Source organism: Oncorhynchus tshawytscha, linkage group LG12, assembly GCF_018296145.1.
Source record: "Oncorhynchus tshawytscha isolate Ot180627B linkage group LG12, Otsh_v2.0, whole genome shotgun sequence".
NCBI lineage: Eukaryota > Metazoa > Chordata > Actinopteri > Salmoniformes > Salmonidae > Oncorhynchus > Oncorhynchus tshawytscha.
Genome location: NC_056440.1, coordinates 43897244 through 43904674, shown reverse-complemented (window position 1 = coordinate 43904674; position 7431 = coordinate 43897244).

Sequence of the window (7431 nt, the reverse complement as noted above, 5' to 3'; positions counted from 1 at the left end):
TTTGTCCCTGACCTGTTTGGAGAGCTCCTTGATCTTCGTGGTGGTGCCCCTTGCTTAGTGGTGTTGCAGACTCTGGGGCCTTTCAGAACAGGTGTATATATACTGAGATCATGTGACAGATCATGTGACACTTAGATTTCACACAGGTGGACTTTATTTTAACTAATTACGTGACTTCTGATGGTAATTGGTTGCACCAGATCTTATTTAAGGGCTTCATAGCAAAGGGTGTGAATACATATGCACCTACCACTTTTCCGTTTTTAATTTCTCTGAATTGTTTTGAACAAGTTGTTTTTTAACCAATTTGGACTATTATGTGTATGTCCATCACATGAAATCCAAATCCAAATACAGGTTGTAACACAACAAAATAGGAAAAATGCCAAGGGGGTGAATACTTTTGCGAAGGCACTGTATCGTGCATCCCTAGTCTAAAATGTATCAAATTTACTTTGAAGACTATGTCATTATGCTTCTATTGTTATGAAGGCATACACACATAAGGATACTTTTGAAATTTGATCCAGTGTATATTTTTTATACACAAATTTCAATGATATATCTTGAGGACAAAAAATAACACTTTTAGTGATATTGACCCAAATAGTGAAAGCTGCTGGGAGACATCTGAGTATGACAGCGTTGACATGGGAAGAGGTTTGAGATGACATCAATCAGCCGAGGGTGAAGTCATGTTTTACTGAATCTTAGTTATAGTGGTAGTACTGCAATAGAATGCTCGAAGACTGTTGGTTAATGGGCAGGAATTCAAGCAGTTCATTGCAAGCTAAACCTGTGTTTTGTGTGTAGGTAACATTGCTCAAACCGAATATGGAGTTTATCATCATATGTAGTGGTTAGTAGGGACAGAGCTGTAAGGGGAGGGGGGTGCCACCTTCATAAAGCAAGGACTTCCCTGCAGGATGCTAGGCAGAGGTATTGAACAGGACTACTGTATGTGGTGGTGGAGGTGTGGTTGAGAGGAGTGGTGCTAGTGGTAGGGAACTACTATAATCCAGATATTTGGACCTGGAACTGCTGGAGAGGGTGGAGGGCAGGATAGAAGTAAGATAATATGGTGTGGGGATTTTAATGCCCTCAACACACTCTGGGGAGGAAACAGATGGAGGGAAATGGCCAAGTGTTAGAAAATGTGATAGAAATGAAAGATCTGGTGTGCTTGAATGATGGCCGAGGGACCAGGATTGATGTAGCCACAAGGAAAGAGTTTGCCTTGGAACTCACTCTGGTATCTAGTGCGATGCCAGGAATCTGTGAGTTGGAGGTATGGGAGGAGTCGACAGTAGGGAGTGATCATTACTCCATATTATGCCCAGTAGGCCGGAGGGAGGTGGGCAAAGTGGGATCAGTTTCAGGAGCTGAGTGAGCATGTGAGGCCTCGGGTGGAGTGGGCATTGGATAGTATGAATAACTGGTTGAGAACAGCATTAGTGGGGGCAGCTACTGAGACTATACCTAAGAGTTCAGGGAGGAGGAGGAGGAAAGCAGTCCCATGGTGGACGGAGGAGTGTGGGGAAATGGTGAGGAGTAGGGACAGGTCATTTAGAGTACTGAAAATGACACATAACGCCCAACATCTGTCAGGCAAAGTGTTCACGAGTGAGAAGGATGTGGCAGTAACAGACGAGGAGAAGGCAGAGATGATGGCCAATGCGTTTGTAGAAGTGCATAGCTCTAGATATTTGTCAGAGGAGGGGCAGAGGGGGAGAGAGAAAATGAGAGAGGAGCATCCTGAAGTACTGGAAAGGAGGGAGAATGTAAATGATGTGTTGAATGCATCATTTACCATGGCAGAGGTCAAAAGGGCAATAGGTAAGGCAGGGTTAACTTCACCTGGGAAAGATCATGCGTTATGTTGGCCCATCTTAGTGATGAGGCACTGGATAAGGTTTTGGTGTTGTACATCACAGTGTGGGAGGAGGGGAAACTACCAGACAGTTGGAAGGAGGCAGTAGTGGTACCAATCTGGAAGCTAGGGAAGGACCCAATGAGGCCAACAAGCTATCTGCCAATAGCTTTAACATCACATGTATGTACGATTATGGAATGTATGATTACGGGGAGAGGCTAACTTACTTCCTGGAAAGCAGGGGGCTAGTAACGCCACATCAGAGTGGGTTTAGGCAGGGAAGGGGAATTATGGACCCAGTGCTCTGCTGAGAAACAGAGGTCAGGATGGGGAGAAGGCGTATGATATGATGTGGAAAGAGGGATCGTTAATCAAGCTTAATATTATGGGGGTAGGAGGGAGAACTTACAAATGGATAAAGGATTTACTGTTTGGAAGATCTATTCAGGTGAGGGTGGGAAAGTCACTATCAGGCACCTGGTGGATAACGGTACACCATAGTAGGGGAGAGTGATTAGTCCTTTGTTGTTCTCAATCATGATCAATGATGTTTACTCTCAGGTACAACCGAATATTGGGAGGTCGTTATTTGCAGATGATGGGGTCTTATGGAAGAGGGGAATAAATGTGCATAGTCATGAAGGTACATAAAGCAATTGATGAGGTAGAACGCTAGGCATTCATGTGGGGATTCAGGTTCTCTGTAGAGAAAACTCAGACAGTGTTCTTTACCAGGATGAAGGTGGGAGATAAAGTATGCTTGAGGTTATATGGGAAAGACTAAGAGAGGGTGGGGGGGATTCAGGTTCCTTGGGGTGTACTTTGACACTAGGACCAGACTGACCTGGGCAGAAGAGAGAGCTGTGGAAAAGTGTAAGAAGGTGCTAAATGTGATGCGTTGTCTGATGGGGAAGGATTTGGGGGCTGGGCGTTCCTCATTGAGGACCATGTATGTTGCATTGATCCGATCTGTAGTAGACTAGGGCAGTATAGCGTATGGTTCAGTAGCCCAGACATCCTTACCAAGTGACAAGGACTCAGAATATGTAGTGTGGTATTTCGGGCGTCCCCAGTGGCTGCACTACAGGTGGAGATGGGGGCTACGCCATTGCATATTAGGAGACAGCAGCTGGCAATTCATTATTGGGTCAACCTACAGGGACATGGGGTGTCTCATCCTGCAAAAGTGATTTTACAAGCATGTTGGGAAGATAAGCAAAGACAAAACACGAGCTTTGGGTGGGTAGGTAATACCCAGGCGAAGGAGATGGGACTGTATGGAAGGGAGTTTAGTCCTGTTCTGTAAATCCACCATGGTTACTCCCGCCTCCAGTCGTTGATCTAGAAGTGTTGGAGAGACTACAGAAAGATATGGAGGGAGGATTTTGTGGCCATTTACACAGATGGTTCAAAAGATCCAAGGACACGTACTGGCTAAGCATTTGTAGTGCAGGAATGTGGGATGGAAGTCAGGAAACGTATTACAGATCATCTGGCTGTATATCTACAGCGGAACTGATGGCCGTACGGTTGGCTTTGCAGTGGGTGGAGGAAGTCAAGCCAAACAGAGTAGTTATTTGCTCTGATTCATGTGCAGTGTTAATGCCTTTCCAGTCCTTTAGGTCACGTAGCAGACAAGACCTGCTTTATGAGGTGCTACAACCCCATGGCAGGATTAGACAGATAGATATACAGATAAGATTTACTTTGGTCCCAGCCCATTTGGGGTTGGAGGGGAACGAGGCAGTTGATATACTGGCTAAACAAGCACTTAGAAGTGGGGATGTTGATGTTATAGTTTCAATGAGCAGGGCAGACGCAAAAAGCCTTGATGTGGACAGTGATGGTGCATAGATGGCAGGAGCCGTGGAACAGAGATACTAAGGGCAGGCATTTATTTGAAGTACTGAGGAAAGTCAAGGAGGGGAGGACGGCAGGCAGGGACAGAAGAGAGGAGGCTATTTTTACAAGATTAATGGTGAGACACAGCCAGTTGAATAAGTCCTTAAATGTGATAGGAAAGCATCCAACAGGAAAGTGTAATTTTGCCAGGAAACAGAGACCATGGAGCATGTATCGCTACAGTGTGGGCAGTATCAGAAGGAAAGAGAGAGGCTGAGGTCTAGTTTGAGGGAGAAGGGGATACAGGAAATTATTTTAAAGAGTATATTGAGTAGGATATCATTAGATATAGTCTCAAATATTTTGTTATCTTTTTTTAAGAGCAAAGAGGCTGTCAGGTAGGATTATTTCCCCCCATCTCTGGCCCACACTCCAGTACAGTAGGTGGCAGTAATGCACCATACCGTTGGATGCCAACCGCCAATAAACCCCACAGGAGAAGAAGTAGACTAATTCGTCTCAAGGACACCCGCACTTCAACAAGGAAACAGCGCCGCGAGGTAGGTTAAATTATATGATTATACTCTACCAACATTTCAATCGTTATTCTAGTAATATTTCACATTGCTAGATCATGTACGTTTAAATGGGCAGGTTTATACATGGCACGCACAGCAAACACTTGACTTTGACGCCTTACGTGGAACAAACTGAACACACTGGATCCAATGGGGAAAATAAGTTGACTGTGCTGTTGGAATAATTTGTTATAGCTAATTTTAGCTAATTTTACCAACGTGATTACTCAACTACTCAATCCAACATTATCTTTTGTTTCAGGATCCTTGGCTATACCTTGAAGAGAAACAATAAAGAGTCTTTCTTCAACCAATAATTTGTTTCAGTGTCATTGTCTACAAGTCATGGACATGCACTCCATGACAAGGTGCTTGTTAAGTTCTCATTGTGTAGACTGCTGCACTGTCAATAGAGCAGACTTGATTTGTGATTACAGGTTTCCATCATGAAACGCAGATGTCCCGCTGTTAAGCTCCAGAAAACAAGACTCTCACGTGGTTTCTTTGGGATATCGGATCCTTTCTGGGACCTCTTCTGTTTTGGAAAGGAAATGTGCTCTGGCGTTCGCTGGTTTCTTGGTCGTCTCAGGCCTCCGCCTGAGTCTAATCAAATTGAATTGGTCACACACATATTTAGTAGATGTTATTGCGGGTGTAGCGAAATGCTTGTGAACACATTTGTTTTTTAAATACTGCGAAGTTCCTTATGAACTGGAAGCAGAGATGCCATATCTGTTGGCGCCATTTTAAGATTACCCCCGCGCCGAGTACATTGTTCATTCATTTCTGTGGCATCTCCTCATCCTTAATCTGGATTTCAGTGATGAGCATGAAACAGGGACTCCCGAGTGGTGCAGCGGTGTAAGGCACTGCATCTGAGTGCAAGACTACAGTCCCTGGTTCGATTCCAGGCTGTATCAAATCCCGTGATTAGGAGTCCCATAGGGCAGCACACAATTGGCCCAGCGTTGTCAGGGTTTGGCAGGGGTAGGCCGTCATTGTAAATAAGAATCTGTTCTTACCTGACTTGCCTAGTTATAAAGAATATATATAAAAAATATGGAAAGAAATGTAACCCCCTGACACACACACAGTCTGTATACTCATGACTGCTTTGTAAACAGCAATGTCCCTATTTACCTCTACATAGTTTTTTATGGCCTTAATGCCATTTCCAGCCGTCTCCCTGGTGGTTGCAGTTCGTTCAGTAGTCTTGGAAGAGGGTGTCACACGACTTCTTTAAAATGGCATGTCAATCGGTTCATGGGATAATTAACACCCTTACATTCTTCTGGGTTTTCTTTTCACTAACACAAATGTATCCCCATTCAGTTTCACCACAGTTAGAACCACTTGGAGATAAAGCTCCCTACCAAAGCAAAGAAAGTAGAAGTGTAGTCTGTCCTGCTTTCTCACTTGTTAGATAAGAGTAAATTGAAGCACAGCTGGCATGTCTCCCATGGAGAAGTATTAACAGCCAGAGGAGATAAAGGAGAAATACACATATTTCCTATAGGTTTGGTCTTGATAGTATGTAGATGTACATGTTTATAACTTTTTCAAGTTTATTATGGATCACACTAACCTCCACAATTTAAGTGTTTTATGTCAAATCCATGCCAGGGTTGCACAAAGTAGAGCCTTCTTTTACAGTGCCTTCGGGAAAGTATTCAGAACACTTAACTTTTTCCACATTTTGATACGTTACAGCCTTTTAGAAAATGTATTAAAACATTTTTTTCCCCTCAATCTACACACAATAACCCATAATGGCAAAGCAAAACCAGGATTTTGTACATTTTTGCAGATAAGCTGAAATATCACATTTACATGACTATTCAGAACCTTTACTCAGTACTTTGTTGAAGCACCTTTGGCAGCGATTACATCGTCTTCTTGGGTGTGATGCTACAAGCTTGGCACATCTGTATTTGGGGAGTTTCTCACATTCTTCTTTGCAGATCCTCTCAAGCTCTGTCAGGTTGTATGGGGAGCATTGTGGACAGCTATTTTCAGGTCTCTCCAGAGATGTTTCATCGGGTTCAAGTCCGGGTTCTGGCCAGGCCACGTGGCCACATTAACAACATTGTCCCGAAGCCACTCCTGCATTGTCTTGGCTGTGTTCTTAGGGTAGTTGTCCTGTTGGAAGGTGAACCCATGCCCCAGTCTGAGGTCCTGATCGCTCTGGAGCAGGTTTTCATCAAGGATCTCTCTAATTTGCTCCGTTCATCTTTGCCTCGATCCTGACTAGTCTTCTAGTCCCTGTCGCTGAAAAACATCCCCACAGCATGATGCTGCCACCACCATGCTTCACCGTAGGAATGGTGCCAGGTTTCCTCCAAATGTGATTCTTGGCATTCATGCCAAAGTGTTCAATCTTGATTTCATCAGACCAGAGAATCTTGCTTCTCATGGTCTGAGAGTCCTTTAGGTGCCTTTGGGCAAACTCCAAGCTGGCTGTCATGTGCATTTTACTGAGGAGTGGCTTCTGTCTGGCCGCTCTACCATAAAGGCCTGATTGGTGGAGTGCTGCAGATATGGATGTCATTCTGGAAATTTCTCCACAGAGGAATTCTAGAGCTCTGTCAGAGTGACCATCGGATTGTTGGTCACCTCCCTGACCAAGGACCTTCTCCCCCGATTGCTCAGTTTGGCCGGGAGTCAAGCTCTAGGAAGAGTCTTGGTGGTTCCAAACTTTTTCCATTTAAGAATGATGGAGGCCACTGTGTTCTTGGGAACATTCAATGATGCAGAATTTAATTGGTGAGTCGTCCCCAGATCTGTGCCATTACACAATCCTGTCTCTGAGCTCTACGGACAATTCCTTCGACCTCATGGCTTGGTTTTTGCTCTGACATGCATTGTCAACTGTGGGACCTTATATAGACAGGTGTGTGCCTTTCCAAATCATGTCCAATCATTTTAGTTTACCACTGGTGGACTCCAATCAAGTTGTAGAAACATCGCAAGGATGGTCAGTTGAAACAAGATATACCTGAGCTCCATATCGAGTCTCATGGCAAAGGGTCTGAATACTTATGTAAATAAAGGATTTATTTATTGTATTTTTTTATACACTTTAAAAAAAATGTGTAAACTGTTTTCACTTTGTCATTACGGGTATTGTGTCTAGATTGC